Here is an 18,329-nt window from a genome sequence, read left to right as displayed (position 1 = left end):
TAAATACACCCGTTCTGGATCCTAAGTGATAGCTTAATAAATAATGGACTCGGTACAGATCTCCCCAACAAATGCCTGCCACTCATTGCTAAACTAGGGAACTGTCAGCAAGATCATCACCCCACTCTTGCTCCTGTATGTGGAGAGAGGTGGTTCCTGATAGATGGGATCCAAGCCTCCTATAGCTCTCTAGATATTATTAACATCCTGAATTGCAGCCAGAACTCACAGAAAAGACAATAGTGTCTACTTACAGTCTGCTGAGTTAGCAGCTACAGCTTCAGCCAGTGCAGCCAAACAAGAAATCACACACAGACGTCATTACCTTTGGAAGTGTTCAGTTCCTTGTTTTATATAGATTTTCCCATCAGTGTCCAGTCCTGGCTGCTGCAGAGTGGCATCAACACACCCCATAGGTCCCCTTGGAGTCAGGGCAGGGAAGGTGGCTGTGGGAAGACCACACTTACAGGGAAGCAGGCGCATATGCATAAGGAAAACCAATGAAACCTCTGGAGATTTCAGAATCTGAACACAGAAGTACCTACCTCAGTCATGGACATGTTTCCTTGGGAATAGGGAAAGGCACCCTCTCCTTCAGAGCCTTTTTACAAACTACCAGCAGCACTTTCATCTCGTCTGAATTATTGTTGGGTTTTGCTGCTTTTCTGGGGCTTGATATTATCTTGGGAAAACAGATTCTGCAAAGGAGGGACAGAGGGACACCAAGCCTTGACTAAAATCCCAGAGAAGTCCTTTATGGGGTAAAGTCTGTTTCTTTCTGACAGGATGGAAAAGCCCTGTCCACAATGGTCAGCCTGTCCTGACAAGATGTGAGAGTGGCAAAAGCTCCCGTGGCATCACATACCAGACAAGGCTCTCGTGCTCCCAATTCTACCAAAAGCCTTAAGGAAATGGTAAATCAAATTCCCTGCCTCAGAGGGAATTAATTTCCCCTTTAGTCCAGTTAAATAATCTGTGCCAGACATTACTTTTGGCCTTTAGACTCATAAAAATCTGTCTGAGGGCTGTTATGACTTCATTTTTCTTTGTCTCTGAGGCAAAGAAAAGAGCACCTACTGTTGAGCTTTTGAAAAAACCCCAAAACATTTATGAGTATGAACTAGTAAATGTTTTCAGACTTGAGTTTTTCTAACTCTACCAGGCTGTTGTGTAATCTAATGCAAGGTGAACCACACTGTGCAATGAAGTCATGACAGTCTTTGACATCAACATTCTAAATCAGATAAGTTTTGTGGTAGCTTTGTTTACCTTTTGATAACAGACTCTTAATAAATTGAATGCAAAAATTAATTGCACCACTCTTGTGGCAGTCCCCAGAAAGATCTATTTTGATGTTTCGCTTCTTTTTTTTGTGCTGGTCTCACATTCCCTGATTTTGGTGTAGCAAGTGGTTTCCTATGGGGAGCCCGTAATTGCATGATCAAAGGATCATGTGTGAGGATCAAGCCTGGAAACATAGCAGGTGGGTGAGGCACAGGTCGGCCTTGAGCGTGCAAGGAGGAGGAGGAGGAAGATGCACGCTGTGGGTTAAACAAAGGGAGTATTTTGTTTCTAAAAGGATTAGCAGTGAAATAGTTAATCATCATTTTTACATTTCATAATACATTATATTTCCCTGTGATAATGAACTACCAACACTGTTGGTAGCAGCTGCTGCCTTGTTTTAGAGATAACACTGCTTAGTCTGTGGAAATCTTATCTCCACTTTGGGGGTGGAGGTGAGAGAAACTTTCAAGTTAGCTCTGAGAAGCACCTCCCACTTTGAATTAAGTCTGAAATCATATGTTAAAGGCCTCTTACAGCTTGTCTGAATCTCTTGGCTTGTTCATCACAACATAAAATGGGAAATTTGCTGCAGGGTTTTTATCAGTTCAAAACATCACTTGTTCATTAAATCCAACAATGGACGTAGTCAGAAATAGAAACGTAATGAGCTGTGTCAGAATCATCTTTGGTCTGCAGCAGATGGGTATGTCATCACCACAGACCTGCAGGGTTTCATTCCTCAGAGCTACCTGAGCCTTCTCACACTCACGACAGGCAGCTGGGAACGGAGCTCAGGCAATCTCCAACACTCTCTCCTGCTACTGTTACCTTCCTTTGCCTTCTGGTTCTGGGTTGTTGGGATTTTTTTCTTTTCAGCTGTTGGTTGGTGTTTTTTTAATTACTCACTACACAAGATAGTTAGCGGTGCAAGTCAGGTTGGTTTCCAAAAGCCACCTTTTCCTTCTTGGTCTTAATTAATTTCTTGCAGACAATTAGGATTTGACCTAAAAATATTTCTCCAATCAGCTCAATACTATGAGGAAGCTAATAAAATGCCCTCTGAGAACAATGTGAAAGCCTCTGATAGAGCTGCACTCCTTTTTTCATGGTGGAGGTCCAGAGGAAGCAGCATCTGTTTGTGCTTATTGCTGGCCATCCTTGAACTTCACATCAGCCTGACAAGTGCCAGGCATTCGTCTAAAGGACAGAAATGGTGTCTACAACATGCATTTGTTCCTTGTTATTTTAAATGACAGTGTGGAGGGAACCCTTTTTGCTCAGACTTCTTAGAACTGTTGCCCTTTGCAATGAGAAAGGAGGCATCAACTGCGAGCCCAACAGCAAAGCTTCTTCAGGTTTTGTCTTCTCTTGCAAATGTGAAAAAGAGTAAAAACAGAGTTGAATTGAAGCCCCTTTTAACTCAGATTTTGTTGCCACTGCAAGGACAGTGTCAGAGGGCTGACCACTCTCAGATCCACAGCTTCCAGAGAAAGGTGCTGCTGAGTGTGCCTGCCCAGCGTTCCTTTCCTGCATGCAGCCAGCTCTGGGAACATCACCTGGAGGAAGATAAAAATAAAATTATTACCTTTTACTAAACCAAACAGGAGATTTCTATCCCTTCTGTTTCTGCCTGTAACATGACATCTGTTGCCTGACAATTTTGAGACATTTTTATCTGAGAAGATTGTTCCTTCAGATCAAGAAATGAGTCAGTACCTCTGCACACCCTGCTTGCTTCTCATGGATTGATTTGGAAACATGAACCCAACTAACTGCTTCCCCAAATCATCCATTAGCAACCCTCTCCTTGAAGTGATACAGGCCAGGACACCAACTCCAGCCACCAGCATCAGTCCTGCTTGCTGGAGCCTGCAGGTAACATTGCGGGCACAGTTTCTTCCTACCCCTCTGAGTTGAGTAAAATCAATGTCTGAGCAGAGTTTTCCCTCTCTAGCATTTTTACCAGTTTCACTTTTGTATTTATTTACTTTCAACCATCCCCTCAACTTTGGAGAAGTTGCATTTAGCAAAAGGAAAAACTACCCGCCCTATAGCTCAGCTCTCATAAGTGCTGAAGCTCTCGCATTCCCAGCAACAGAAGGGTGGAAGGGGTGTGAAATGAGGGCAAAGAGAAGCATGGACCCTGAACGAAATGTTGAACAGAAAGAGGGAGGAAGTTGTAGGCAGGAAAGAGAGGATCTGAGGAGTGAAAGGAAGAGAGAAAATGTTACAGGAGAGGGTTTATGTTTGAATATGGATTTAAATGAAAATGCATTTTGATTCAACAGAAAGGAGGGTGCTAAACTCAGATCTCTGTTAGGAGCCACACTGACAGGGACACTGGCTTGGAAGTTTCAGAATGCTCATCTGCAGGAGTAGGTCCCTGGGACAGGCTGGCAGATAGTCAGACTCAGAAGGAAACAGCAAGTCTCAAGTTTCTCTTGGCTTAACCAAAAGCTGTAAGCATATTCTTCCTGCTCTCCACTTGTATTCAGAGCTCCCCTGCGTATTTTGTTGATGAAATCTCTCACCCCCATTCAGGAGATAGCAGCATTTGCTAAACACACTCTGCCTTGCTACCAGAAGAGCTTCTGACCTTGTCCTGTCTTCTCCTTAGCGTTTGGCAAATACTTATCTGTACTCAACTGTGACCTCCAGCCAGCTGGGTAAAAAGCTCTGGAGCCAAACATGTGCACAAATGATTCCAGGGGCAGCTGTTACTACTGGATTATCTCTTCCTGTGGTTTCCACAGATAGAAATAGTTAATATATGTTGCAGTTTACAGCTCCTTTCCCTTTAGCAGACCAAGGACCATCTTCCTTCAACTCAGGGCCATTAAATCCATCTCAACAAAGAGGGCCTTCAATCTGGCACTCCCCTGTTTTGCCAGATGTATCCCATCGGATGAAGCAGAGCCTGCAACAGCCAAAATCACAAATCACAGCCCTGCCATCTTTAGCCAAGAAGGTCTCCATTTAATCACTCTTCTCAAGTTATGTGTAACAGAGGCCATTCTGTGTGTATCCAAGCACAGCACCCCCTCTCTCCAACCCCTCCAGCCTCCCACAGCCCAGACATGAGGTGTTTTTTCACCCTGACGCATTGAGGTCCACGCCTGATCAGAGTTCATTCAGCCCGAAGAGCAGCAATGACTCGCTTCCAAAAAATGAGACTATTATGGCTAGAGACCATTATGAAAGCCTGCGTGGAGCTGAGACCAGATGTGTGCTCAGCTCACTCCAAACATTGCTTAGAGCAAAGCCCTGGATTGTTATGGTTTTGTTTTTTAAACAAAACAGGATTGACAGAATCTCCTCTGTAACAAGAAAGATTTTCTGATGTTTTTCTGCACTGCTGTTGCACATGTGTGGCTGGGCTGGGAGCTCACACCCACCGACAGTGACCACAGCAGCTCTCAGAAGTGGATGAAGACGTAGAAGGAGCCCTTATGTGATAGGATGGAAGTGATGGCGATGCCAGCCCATTTAAGTTCAGCTCCAAGAATCAGCTTGTGGTCATTGGGACCATGTTATTTTTCAGTAGGAAGTTCTGTATGAGCCCCTGGAAGTGAGAGCGATAACATGGCTCTGATCACTTTTTGCCCCCACAGCAAACCTTTCATCAGAGGAACCTCAAAGCAACTTGCCAGCAAGAATGGGCACAACCTCACACTGTGCCTGTGAGATAAGCGAAGGATGGAATAGATTAACTGCTTAAAAGCACACAGCAGCTCTGTGGGATGAAGGAAAAATAAGAAAAAACCCTTATATATACATACACGTTTGAAACCATACAGGGTTTTATGGAGAGGCAGCCTGGAAGGCTGCCAGGATACTGAAATTGCCACCCCTACACAACCACGAATACCATGGAAACCAGTAGGGCACTGGCAGGCAGGAAAGGAAATCAGCTGAAAAATGGCTTTCCATGAAATGCAGCCAGGCTGGGACACTGCTCCCCTCCTGACTGAGGGAGGCCTACGTGCCTAACCGCCAGTGCTGCTGCCGGTGGGAGCTGGGCTCCAGGAGGGAGCCATTCCCAGTAATTTCCCAGCCTGGGGTAACGCTTTCCTGGTGGCGGCCAGTGGATGACAGCAAAAAGAGGGATGGCTGAAAACTGCTACATCATGTCAGCTGTGGTGTGGAGGTAATGGAAACCCTGAGTGCCTAGTAAAGCTTCAACACATGCTGGGAGGTATAGGAAGATCAAAGTCAGTTGACATCTGAATGAGGACAGGGAAGGAACAAGTATGTGCAAGCTCCTGCCTGCCTTGTCTGGTGAGGCACGATTAAAAAGCACAAAACACTCATCAGTTTTCCCTCAAAATACTAAGAAAGCACAAAGAAGGATTCCTTTAACCTGAGCGAAAGTAAGTAAAGGAGAGAGGCCTGGAAAACAAGGCCAAAAATAACAAATGAAACTGAATATAACAGGAATAACAGAAATAAACAAACCCAGACAAGCAGTGGAGGAGGAATGAACACACTGTTAATCTGTCAAGTACACCGTGCCCACATCAAACTACAGAATAAGCCCAGAGAAATACCCAGCCTCCTAGCTGAGCAAGGGCACCTGCTTGTTACCAAACAACACACATCCCTTAAAAAGTCATATTCCTGGTAAGCCAGGGGAGGAGGAATTCAAGCACAGAACAGCTGTACTCATTCAAAATACTGCTAAGAGGAACAGTGGCATCTTATGACTAAGCTGGATACGGCGCAACCAGCACCAGGCTTGAGCAAAAATAGCCCAGTGGAGATGAGAGGCAAGTAGAGACACCAGTACACAGCTCTCCTTCTGGCTCTCAGCAACTGAAGGGTGCAGAGGTGATCTCCTATAGAGACTAGAGTGAATAGAGGCAGGGAGACATTTCTACAGAAAAGCAAAGAGGGCTGGAAAACCAGAGAAGCAGCAGAGCAGCATTTCTGCTACGCTAAAATGCACAAAGCTAGCAGACCTTCCAGTGGCCACAGGGGAGGCCTGGAAAGGGATGGGAGCATTGCCATGGCTGGCCCTGATAAGGCTCTATCTAGGAACAGGAGAGGGCTGTGCAGCCGAGAAACGGGTCTGGAGGAGTGCGAGAACAACAGGATAACATCAGGCACTTCTCACACAGCTGAAGGACCGCCACTGGTCATCAGGAGACAAGTGCAGATGGGAGACTTTAAAGTGGTGCCAGAAAAAACAAGCTACAGCCAGGGTCGAGGAACATGGGATCCAACTCCTTGTTGTCAGCAATTGTGGTGTATACATTGCTGAAAACAGATGCAGTGCCAGGAAAATCCAACTCCCAGCATGAAAAGAATAACTTAGGAATGATAATGAGAGAAGCCAAAGCAACTGTGACTGTGAATTAGTGATTACATAAAAGTTTTTATCTTAAAGTTATGTTAGGCCAAATCCTGAAGTAATTTTTTCATCCAAGAGTACTCCCTCGAGACCCTGTGATTTGGCCACAAAATGCTACATTAGAAAAAAAAAAAAAACCAATAAAAAATGCTCTCCCCCCAAAAAAAGCACAACAAAACAAATATTTCCTTTTTATGCTGGCTGGAAATTCGTAGTAGGCAATAGCTTTGACTGCCATCAAACACTTCTGCAGCAGGTAGCTGAAGTGCCACCATCCAGCATCACCATGAAGGACAGGCCAATCTTCAGGATTTGGTCCCTTATGTGGCTGCTACCCAGGGAAGTGGGAACTGTGGCTGTTTGGTACGAAGACAAGTACATGTTATTCAAGCTCCCTGAAACAAGTCAGGTACAATCCACATCACAGTTCCTCCCACTCGGACCTATCAAAGCTACTCCTGAAAAACTGAACATGCAGAAGCCTGGGTACTGCCATAAGGAAACGTAGCAATCATTGCTGCCCACCATGTGCTGAACAGCAATAAAAATGTGTTTTAAAAATAGCTGATCTGGGAAAAAAATACCAATGTCTCAGTGGCAGGCTCAAAAGAACAGCAAAAGGATTCTCCCTGTCCCATTCCCTGGGCATTACTGAGCTCAGCAGCAGCTCTGAGCTTCACACCTGGAGGACTCAGTGTAGTTTCAAATAGGGCACCTGCAAATTGCAGAGCCCAGTAAGTCCCAAGGAGATGCAGCCACAATGAAATACCTCTCACCTCCCAGAACCTCTCCCCATTCCAGTTGGAGATCATCACACACATGAAACTTCCCTGCTCATTTTTTGGATTTGGCTTACCAGAAGTAATATGCTGCCAACCTGCAATTGCTAAGGAGGTATCAAAAATAACATGAGAAAGTGAATATTTGGAGCAGGAGACACACCCTTCCCATGACAGATGACCTGCTGTAAAGGCCCTTACAAAAGCAAGGCAACGTGCTCAAATACCTGTCGTAAAATCTGAAGCTTGAATGCTGTGCAGCCAAAAATCCTGGAAATAGTTCTTTCAAATCATGCAAACACTTTGGAGATTCTGAGAGAAGAAATAGCTGGAAATAGTTTTAGATAAAACAACCTTCCATGTCAGCTGGCAAAAGGCAAACAGATGGATTAGATAGATGGATAGATGGGGCTTAAAGCCACTTTTGTCTCAGCAGTGGGCTGGGCTTTTGTATGCAATGTCTGAAGGCAGGATATCTCATTATCTGACCCTTAAATGTTAGCTTTATGAAATCATATCAGATGAAGCTGCAGCCTTCAAAAGCATCTCTCAGCTTGGCAGGACTCTCGCCTTCCTCCCAGCAGGGCTGGCTTGGTGCTCATGCACAGCCCTCAGGTTCTCCCCTGCTCAGAGCATCAGTCCAAGCTCTGACAAAGCTCAAGGAGGTTTGTTAGGGTGCAGGCAGTTTCACAAATACTTGGTCAAAACTCTTATGTTCCCATAGTGCAACAGCAGCAGGATGACCCCAGAGGGCGAGAAATGAAGGATCCTGTGAAGGCTGTAGGGAAATCCCCCAAACCGTGTTTGATATGTTTAACAGAAACACACTGAGAGCAGGATGTGATCCACACAAAACAAACCACAGTAAGCATTCTGTATTTTTCATACCCTGTGCAGCTTGAGTAAAGGTGATGTTTAGTTTTAGCTGTGCTTTTGATGCATGAACCTAAAGAGGCCAAACTGAGGCACCTCAGAAGGGAATTACACCTTGTTTGGTGGGGATGGGCTCAGGCACAGGTGTGCAGGAGCCCTTGCAGTTTGCTTTGAGCCAGACACCCGCTCCTCACCCCTCTCGTGCTTTCCTCATTGGGTGACTACAATGGGGGTAGGGCTGTCCCCAGCAGTGGCAGCTCAATGCCTGTGATGTTTTCACAAATTGCAAGGACCACAGTCCCCACAGGCTCCCTCCGGAATCTCATCCCCTGGGACTTCAGTGGGTCACTGCCAGTGAGACATCCCAGTTCTGCTGGATCACCAGCCAAAGCAAGCCACGGTCTCTGCAGCATCTCAACTGGTGTGAAGAGATTACAGAAATCTGGAAAGACTAAAATAAGTACATGGACCAGGAAGAGTTTAACTTTCTTCCTGAAACGCATTTTTTGCTGTATTTGAACCATGCATCCCTGAAGATTTCATGTCAAAATGGAATTGTGTAATGAATATTAAATGTTTATCAAGAAATTCACAGTTGAAAGTGGTCTGCAATGACAGATCAAAAAAGAAAATCCCCTCCGCACCATTTGTATTCTCATTTTTTATGACATATTAATTCATCCAGAAGGACTTTAATACTCACCTTTTTGCTTTTCACATCAGACATTAAACTTTGCCATCTTGTTCAAGAAGACACTGAGTTACCAAAGACATGGCAGGATTACACCATCAACGTTGCAACATCGAAGGCCTGGCATGACTAATCCCCATGTAAATGGAAAAAGACCAAGGATGAGCAGTCTGTGCAGTGGGTAGGTGCAGAGCCAGACAGTCTCCTCCAGCCCACAGGTGCATGGGAAGCATGTCCCATTCACACAGGAGCAGCCTTGAGTCTCTGCACCCTTTTCCTTGGGTGCCTTCATGGGGACAGTGGCACACGTGGCCCTGTGGGCACAGCAGGGCTTGCCTTGTGGTTGTCCCCCTCATATCAGGAGAGTGGCTTAGGATAAGGGGGTTGCTCCCAGGATGAATGTTGGATTCTTTGTTTGCTTTCATAAGCATGCTCATGGGAAAAAATCCCCCTTTGCATAAAGCATAAAACCACTTTTAACTCTGGTCTTTGAAAGACAAGCAAAACTGTCTTCCCTGTACAAATGGCACATGAGAGAGCACAGAGATTTTGTGGTCCATCTTAGAGAAGTAGCTGCCAGAAGAAGACATCATCAAGCTGGCTTCTCCTTCCTGTAGGCATCATCTTGTGATGATTCACAGAGCCCAGCTGAAGGGCATTGATGATGTGTCTGTATGATGCAACAGCAGAGCTGTGTCAGATCCAACACCAGAGCACTACTTTCCAGAGTAAGGACACTCATTTTTTTACTTGGCAGGACAGTCTAACCAAAAACTTGTATGAAATTGGCCCAAACTCTTCCCTAGCAGAGAGCAGGGATGGCTGATAGAGGTTCCCATGAGGGTCACTGGGCTCCTGTCTCTCTCCATCTGAATTCAGTATTTAGGGAGAGATGAAGGCAGGACTTGCTGTTTCAAGGGACTTGCCCTCACAGGGCAGCATTTCCTGTGGTTTCTGCCATTGAGCTGACAGCACAGGGACCAGAAACAAGAGATGTGAATTAAAAATAGAGAAGAAAGACCTGAATCTTTTGCAGGCATGAAACTTGACTATGGGTTGCCAAAACAGTTCATTGCAGCAATTTCTGAAGGACAGAGCATCAAGAGGGGATAGCAATCAACAGCTGACAGCCAAAGGAAGCCCAGATGTTTAAGTTGCATGTTGAGGAAATTTGATTGAGAAATCAGAGAAAGCACAGATTCTGTTATTCTACATCCAGATTTTTTTTTCTTTTAGGTTAAAAATGCACTTGAAGCTCTTTTTTTGCAGCTTTGACCTGAGCAAAAAGCAGTTGTTCAACTGTCAGAGTTGTGAGCTCCAGTGATTTATTCAACTCTCATGCTAGCTGGTATTTCTGACAGCTTGGAGACTCATGTGAATAAATCAGCATTTCAGCTATTATCAACCTAAGTTTCTATACATTCTGCTAAAACAAAGGAAAATAAACTGGTCCTACAAATGTGTATACCAGGAGTCAGCCAAACCCCAGAGGCTGCTACCTGAAAAAACAGTCTTTTTTTTTTTTTTTACTTGATGGTATGGTGTGGGACATAACCAGTCTTGTTTCTTAACGCCTGGAGTTACTTTTAGATGATACCCTAGATTGTACCTCCAGGTTGCACAGGCACACTTGGACTGTGTTGTTACATTGTCACAGGCTCTGGTGTCCGCAGTACCTGCATTGTGACTCACGGCAGCACCACGGGGCGGTGGAGGATCATCCACCACCTCTGGCATCCAGTCAGGCCTTGTGCAAACCTTCACCAGGATCAGCAGGAGATGGGCCTGTTCTCACTGTCTGTTGCTGGAAGCCATCAGGAGTCTCCAGGAAATGCCAGTCAGAAAGGGCTGGAGGCAGCAACAAAGGAAAAATAAATCTCAGCCTAGCATATCTGAAGATATTTAGTACAAAGGAATACTTACAAGTCCTGCTTTGTGCTTTAGGCACAGCATTTGATAAAAATGGTCTTCTCAGCCTCTTTTATTGGCAAAATGATGCACATCAGTTGGACTTTGGAAACAAAAGGTGAACAGTCTGATAGAACAGATGCCTGGTTCCTGAACAAGGCTCTGACCCTCACTCCAGAACAAGTGTCTTGAACATTTGCCTGTAAGACTGAGGCCATTTACCAGTGCCTTTCAAAGCGAACAGAAAGGTCACCGCTGGCCACAGTAAGAGTTTGATCCAGATGAAATGCTGCACCCAACTCAGTTTTCTACTGATTTTTCAAGAGATAATAAGCTTTTACAAACCTTTGCAGAATGAAGACTCTCACTTGTAGCTCCACTGACTTCACCATCCTGCCCCAACAACATAAACAAAGCCAATTACCTGAGACTTGCAGACTACCCCGGCCAGGACAGCAGAGTCTTCCTGTTTCTACACAAGAGGAAGTATTTCCTGGTTTGCAAGGTGTGGTCAGGCAAAAGTAACAGCTCCTTTTTTTTAATTAATTTTGTTGCTATTTGTATCTGCACTTTCTTTCATCATTTCAGGTGCACAAGTTATCAGGAATATCTGCTGCAAGGCATAAGCAGTGACAGTTCTCAATTCTGCCTTCCCCTGCCTTCTCTCCCAAAGTATATGTGAGGCACTTTCCCACAGATGCTATTTTGATCACCAAAATATTAAACCTGCAAACTCGGGGCAGGGAAAGCCTTTCAAATCAAGTGAATAAGCCAGGGGGGAAAAAATAGACTCAGTCATTTCTCCTACCCATTTCATTAATAGCATTCCACTTCAGAAGGGGCACACACAGAGCCAACCTCTCTGGGTGCCTGTGTACAGCCCAGCCCCTGCAGTGCCCCTCTCCTGCCCTCCCTGGCCCTGCTGTGCCCCTGCCAGGGACCAGAGCTGGCAGCGCCCAGGCAGGGCTGCGTGTGGGGCCGTGCTCCAGCCAAGTGTTTGAGCAGGCACATACCCTAGTGAAAGGAGCAGGACTGGTTGTGCTTCGAGATAAGATTGTCTGCCAGGGCTTTGTTGGAGGCAGCCTTGCAGATGCAGGAAGGAAAACAAGCTGTAAAGATGGCAAAAGGAGAAGGAAAAAAATGCCCCAAGGGAAGCAGCACCGGCAGGAGACAAAGTGAAGGGCACAGTAAGGCTGAGACAAACTTGTGCAGCACAAGTTATGTCCTGCATGAAGAACCCCCCTCACTCCACTCACTTGTGTTCTGCACCTCCCAGGGCAGCCAGTGCTGGGACAGAGCGCCAGGAACCTTGGCAGGAGGTGCTACAGTCCACCCACACCCCATGTTGCCTGCAAACCGTCCTGAGCAAGCAGCTGGGACACTGGCTGTGAGGCCACCTGCAGCAGGGGCTGTTGTGCTCACAATGACAAAACCTACCTAGGAAACAAGTTGTGGGGCTGCTCACCTTGTAAGTATTTCAGTGGCAGCAGGAGAAGCATTTGTTGGCACAGTTTGGAGGAGGATGATCAAATGCTGCTCCCACAGGAGAGGTGCCAGGTGAAGTACAGCAAGAACAGCAGAGGCAGCCCAGCAGCCCCTGCTGCTCACAAACCAAGCACAGCACTCAGGCTCTCTGTCACGTTTGCTTGTTTGGGATGCCTGGTTGTTTTTCCAGATTTAGCCTCCTACTGCATCCATGGACGAGGCCCTGCATTCAGTCTGTCCTGTGAATGTACAAAGAGAGCAAGGACCTTCACAGAGGGTCCCTGGAGGCGCACCACTGCCTTATAGATGAAGGTTTTACTCCTTGAGCATCTTGCTTCAAGCAAGGCAAGGATTCAAGGGGAAATCCTAGTTCCAGTTTAGCTCAAGCTAATCCTGTGCAGCCCAGCCATTTGCATCCACCTGTCACACAGGTATTTTATTCAGCACAGTTTCCTGGCTTGCCATCTTATGGCCCTTTCTCCATTGCTCCAATCCACAACAACAGGAGGATGGTGTGAGGGCAGGGAGGCCAGGAGCAGCTGAGTTTTACATGTTGAGGTGGGAAACAGCACTGCACAACATGTGGTTTTGGTTCTCTGCATTCTGGAGGCTAAAACCAGCACCTGCAGCCCCACAGGAGCCCTGCTGAGAGCACAGGGAGGAGCTGTGGGCTTGGGACCAGCTCAGTCCTGTTGGATTTCAACTGACTGGTGATAAACTCTGGGAGCCAGACAAGACCCGAGACAAGACCCAAGATAAGACCCAAGATAATCCACACAGCTTCCTGCTGCACTTTTTGGCTTGATGCATCTCCAAGTTAAACCAGCACCTTGTCCTCACAAGTGGCTGAGCTGTGGTTCCTGGCACACACTGGACCTGGAGCACAGGAGCAACAGGACTGGGCCAGAGGGTCCACAGCAGTGCCAGAGTACCGGGGGCAGTTGCACACCCCAGGGACCCCAGGGAATGGCAGGGTACTTACAGTGAAAGCCACAGCTGCTGCTTTGTGCCCTGAGGCTCAAGGTCATTTCTTTTTCCAGAACAAGGAAAAGAAACTTGTGCTAAGTGCCTCAGTTTGTTTAATCCACAGAAACAAAAGCCTGAGAGGTTCAAAGCTCCAGTGTTTATTCTATCAGGCTTATTTCTGGGCTAAATAAACCATCAAAATCTAAATCTCAGCTGAAAACATCTAAACATGCTAGCTGCAGCTAATGAATAGTTAGTGTTTGGCAAAGAAAAAGCACGAATCCATAATTATTGTGAGTCACCTGGAGAAACCAGAGCAGTAGCCAACAAAAAACCCCCTCTGAATAACTCAATGGGAATGAAGATGCCTAAAAACGTGCACATCATCAACACCACATCCTCAGCCCAGGTGAGGCCAGAGGGGGGCAGTTCTGTAGAGGATGTTTCAGCTCCCCACTGGTCACTGACCAAGGACCCCATGCCAGTCTCACCAGAAGCCCATCCCTGCATACAAGGGCAGTCTGACATCCACATTCCCTCCGTGACTCATAGGATTGGACAAGTCAGGCTTTTGCAGACAACAAAAAAAAGATAAAAATCATATTGCTTGGGGGAGTGCCAAGCTATTATTTCACCCAATTAGAGTCTTGAACTGCTGAAAGTTAAAAGGATTTCCTCTGCAAAGAGAACATTCCCCAGCCAGAAAGTCTCCAGAAAGGTACAGGCACAATAACTCCTGGCATTTGGTCTTAGGAAACAAGTGTCTAGACAAAGCTGCCTTCTTTTGATTTGTTTTTGATGACATTTTTAAAGGATGCTACAGTACAGATCCTAAGACTTAAATTTCTATTTTTACACTGTGAATACCTGTGACAGCTTCACACATCCAGAACACGCTGGAAATTATTTCCACATCTTTGGTTGTTTTACTTAACCACTACAGTCTAGAAGTATTCTACCCCCTGGGGTTCTAATGGATGGGTATCACTATTTGCATGGATGGGCTGTCAGGCAGGAACAAGAGCTGCCTGCACTGAAACTGCCTCCTGGGGAGACCATGAGTGGGTTTAGCCCCATGTCAGTCCTGCTTGAGAAGCCTCAGTTGATCTGAGGAGCACAAGGGACAGCACAGGGGTCTCACAGGAAAGTGCCTGACACTGGTGCAAAGGTTCAAACACCCCCCCCCCCCCCCTTTCATGCACTGCAAGTGGCACACCTGGGGCTGAGCACAGGAGCTCTCTCTTGGCATTCCTCACCCACCCTGGCATCTCCTTTTCCATACCTCCTTGCTTTGAACCGAGCAAAGCCACGGAGAATTGTACTAAGGGGAAGGTTTTTACCTTGTCCTGCTGTTCCAGGTGGGCACTGCCAGGCTGGCCATGAGGAGGAAGCCTCTTCCCTTGCCACAGCACTGCCCATGGTTGCTTCAGCATGTTGCAATACACCGATTGAGCAACTGGCAATTATATTGCATTTATCTCTATCTGCAGTGTTATGGTGTTACATTCACAGCTGTCTAAACAGGAGCCTGCCTCCCATCCACGGTAACTTCCATTTTGTGTGACCTTGCTGATCCTGCAGCAGAGAGCAGCACCAAAGACTGAGCTCATGTTTTGGGGCTGTCCCCCCACCCAACCAGTGCCTCAACAGTTTTTAAAAAGTAATTTTAAAACGTGCTTCTACATTGCTACAAAAGCAACCTTATTACCACCCTGCAAAAGGAAATGTTTTGTGTTTTGGCACAGCCAGCTTTAGATCCTTTACAAGAAGGGGGAGCTCAGTGTGGCTGCCCTGGGACTGGCTGGAGCTTTATCAAGAGAGATTTCATCATGGACTTAGACAACCTCGCTCGCAGCCATTGTGCTGTCAGACAGGTTTCCTTCCTCTTCTTCCCAACACTTCTACATCACATCCTATTTAGAGCTCTTACAGTGCTTCATAAATAATGTGATAATGAGAGCCCTGTACACTTGTGGGATTTGGGAGGCATTATCTCAGTTTTTAAGAGTGGAATATGAAGATCAGAGATTAAAGGTGGCAAGTCCAATGGGCTGTGATCCAGACAAGAATTCTAATTCATTCCCCTTACATTTGGAGCCCTTTCCTGGCTTACAAAGTCAGCCCAGCTTTTCCACTTCTTCCTCCTAGCATTTCCGTCCTGCCCCATCCTTTCTGTTCAGGGTACCTCCCAAATTTTACACCAGAACATGACTGTCTGCCACTCACTGTATTTTGCTTGAGGTCTGTAGAGACAAGATTGCTGTTTCCATTGGACAGTAACTAGGATGAGAAATTAAATATCAGAAAATCTGTTGTAGATTAATACTGCTGAAAACTTGGGAGTTATTGAACATAGTGATGCTCACCCCTATAAGAGGAATAACCTTTTGCTTAAGAAATGCAACAAAGTGCAAAGGACATGAAAAGAAAATGAAAGCTCAGAGCTAGGGCTCACCCTTGGAGGGCAAGTGCTCACTGCAGAAGCTCCTGGATTTCCTGCAGGGGCTAATTAAGCATAAGGAAATGCAGGCATGGATGGAGCATTTGACAGCACTCCATGTTATCCAGAAGAGGCAGCCTCCATCTCAAGGCATCAGCAGCTCTGTGGGGGCAAGGCTGATTGATGCTGAGGGCTGCACGTCACACCCTGTGGCTGGAAAGGCACAGAGGCTGAACCTGACAACTCAGACAACAAGACTTCTATTCCAAATTTTAAGCTGCTCCAAAAGACAACATGCCGCTGTGCTTCTCCCTGAGAAACAGGAAGCTACTGCTGAGCTGTCTATAGTTTATTATAAAATTATTATTTTTTCCAGTGAAAGTGAAGCCTTGCTGAAGGACCACACAGGCACCAGGATGCAGCACAGACAGCAGGAAGCCAACTTGTGGGATTTTCCATGTGAAGAAATAGCTTGAGAGAGATGGAAGAACTGAAGGTTTTACCTGAAAAACCCCAGTGGTTCTGTCCCTCCACAGTAGGCAGGCTTTGTGACCCCTGAGCAGTTACTGCTGACTTCACACCAGGCACCTCTCACTGCAGGGACACACAGAATCCCAGGACAGCTCTGGAGAAGTTCTCCACTGCAGAGCAGAAGGGCTCTGGAGTGGTACACAGTGCCTGCCCATCTCATTCTGACACAGGGAAAAACGGGGTGCCTCTGCTTGGCTTCTGATGCCCAACAAGAGCTGCTGCACATAGGCATGGACACAGGGCAGGCATGCAGAGGATGTGTGTCTGTGGGTGCTAGGAACAACTTCAGGATGGCTAGAGCAAGCAGGATGCCTGCAGGAGACCAAAAGGAAGTGCACATCATGACCTCTAGGCACTGGGGTGAGGGGCTGCTGCAGGGCAGGGCAGGGCTGCAGCAGTGCCCCCCAATGTTCCCATGAAAACAATTCCTCATGCACAGGGAATGCTACCAGGCAAACTCCCAGGCAATAAACAAACAAATAAACAAAATCCCCAAACATCTGTTTTCCAAGACTACAGTTTTAGCCTTAAGAAAACACTCATTTCCTGACAAGGGCTTTCATGGTGCTAAGTAGCAACTCAAAGAGCTGGATGATGTCTCTGGTGAGAGGGTGCCCAGCAGAATCAGATGGTGAGCAGCCCCTGCACTCACTGATGCCCATCCTGCAGAACAGGGATGAGAGCACAACACACAGCTATTCTGTTCCAAAAAAGAAAAAAACAAACAGAAAACTCCACTAAAAAAAAAACAAAACAGACCAAACAAAACACCCAACCAAACCAAAAAAGCCTCCACCAAAATCCAAACCACTAATTTTGCCAGGTGCTTTGCAGCTGACAGCCAGCATGGCTTTCCTTCTGGGTCAGTGTGAATGACAAGGAGAAACAGGTAGGAAATGTCCAGGACCTCAGCCCAGAAGCTGCCAGGCACAGAACTGGTCCCCTGAGGGAACACGAGATGTTGTCACCAGCACACTCAGAAAGGCTGCACTGCCACTAGATGAGCACCTGGCAGCTCCCAGAAGGCTGGGCTGGTGGTTGTGTCCCTGGCAGTGAAGTGGAGGCTGTGTGGAACCCCTTCCCCTGGTAGGGGCTGTAAGTGCTCAGTCCAGGGGACTGTCAGCTAGGAATTTAAACTTACTGTGGGCTGTGAAGGAAGGATACCTACCCTTCCAGCTCTCAGTCAACATGAGAATAATTTTCAAAAGTCATTTTATATCCCTTTCAAACTGCCAACCATCCCTTTGAAACACCCTCATTTACCCTCTTCTAGGCTTAGCTCTAGTTCATCAACCATTTTCCACTGCTACTTTTGGCTTAGAGTAACCCCTATTGGTAAAATGCTCTAAGGATTACATTATCATTTTACATCCTTCTGTTCTACAGGTCTTGCTGTCTTGCTTTAAATGCCATCATCAGTCTGGCTAACTCTTCTTTCTGCATTCAAAATACTCAAAGCCTCTATCTTTAACTTTAGTTCTGGGATTTTGATTTTACTTTATCAGTAACAAAAGATCCATTTTTGGATGAATCACCTCCCTTACTAAAACTAGTGACCCATAGTTCAGGCTCTACATAAATGTCTTTGATGCACAGTTGCTCCTTACAGGAGAGGCTACACAAGCCTCAAATCTACTGTAAAGAGATAAAAGGTTTGGGTCCCAACTAAAGGCCTCTCACACTTCTTAGGTAAGAACCACCACTTCTCTGTGCAAAGAGGCTGCAGTATTTCCCAGCTATAACGACAGGCTTTATCATTATTTTAAGGTGCAAGACTGCCCATAAATGCCCAAAGCATCGTTTGTGGAAAAGCATGTGTGAGAAAACCAATCTTATCAGCCTGAACTGATAAGCAACCTGAAATGCAGTGACCTGGCCTACAGTGACTGCAGTCTATCACCACTGTTTATTTTCACTGATGATATTTAGCACTTGAGCTGAATACACTTACCAATGTTTCAGCAGTAGCCCTTGTGGGTAGGCAGCTCATTGTTCTGAGGATGAGGAGTTTAACAGCTC

This window comes from Molothrus aeneus, chromosome 7, assembly GCF_037042795.1.
Source record: "Molothrus aeneus isolate 106 chromosome 7, BPBGC_Maene_1.0, whole genome shotgun sequence".
NCBI lineage: Eukaryota > Metazoa > Chordata > Aves > Passeriformes > Icteridae > Molothrus > Molothrus aeneus.
Note: the sequence above shows the minus strand (reverse complement) of the source record.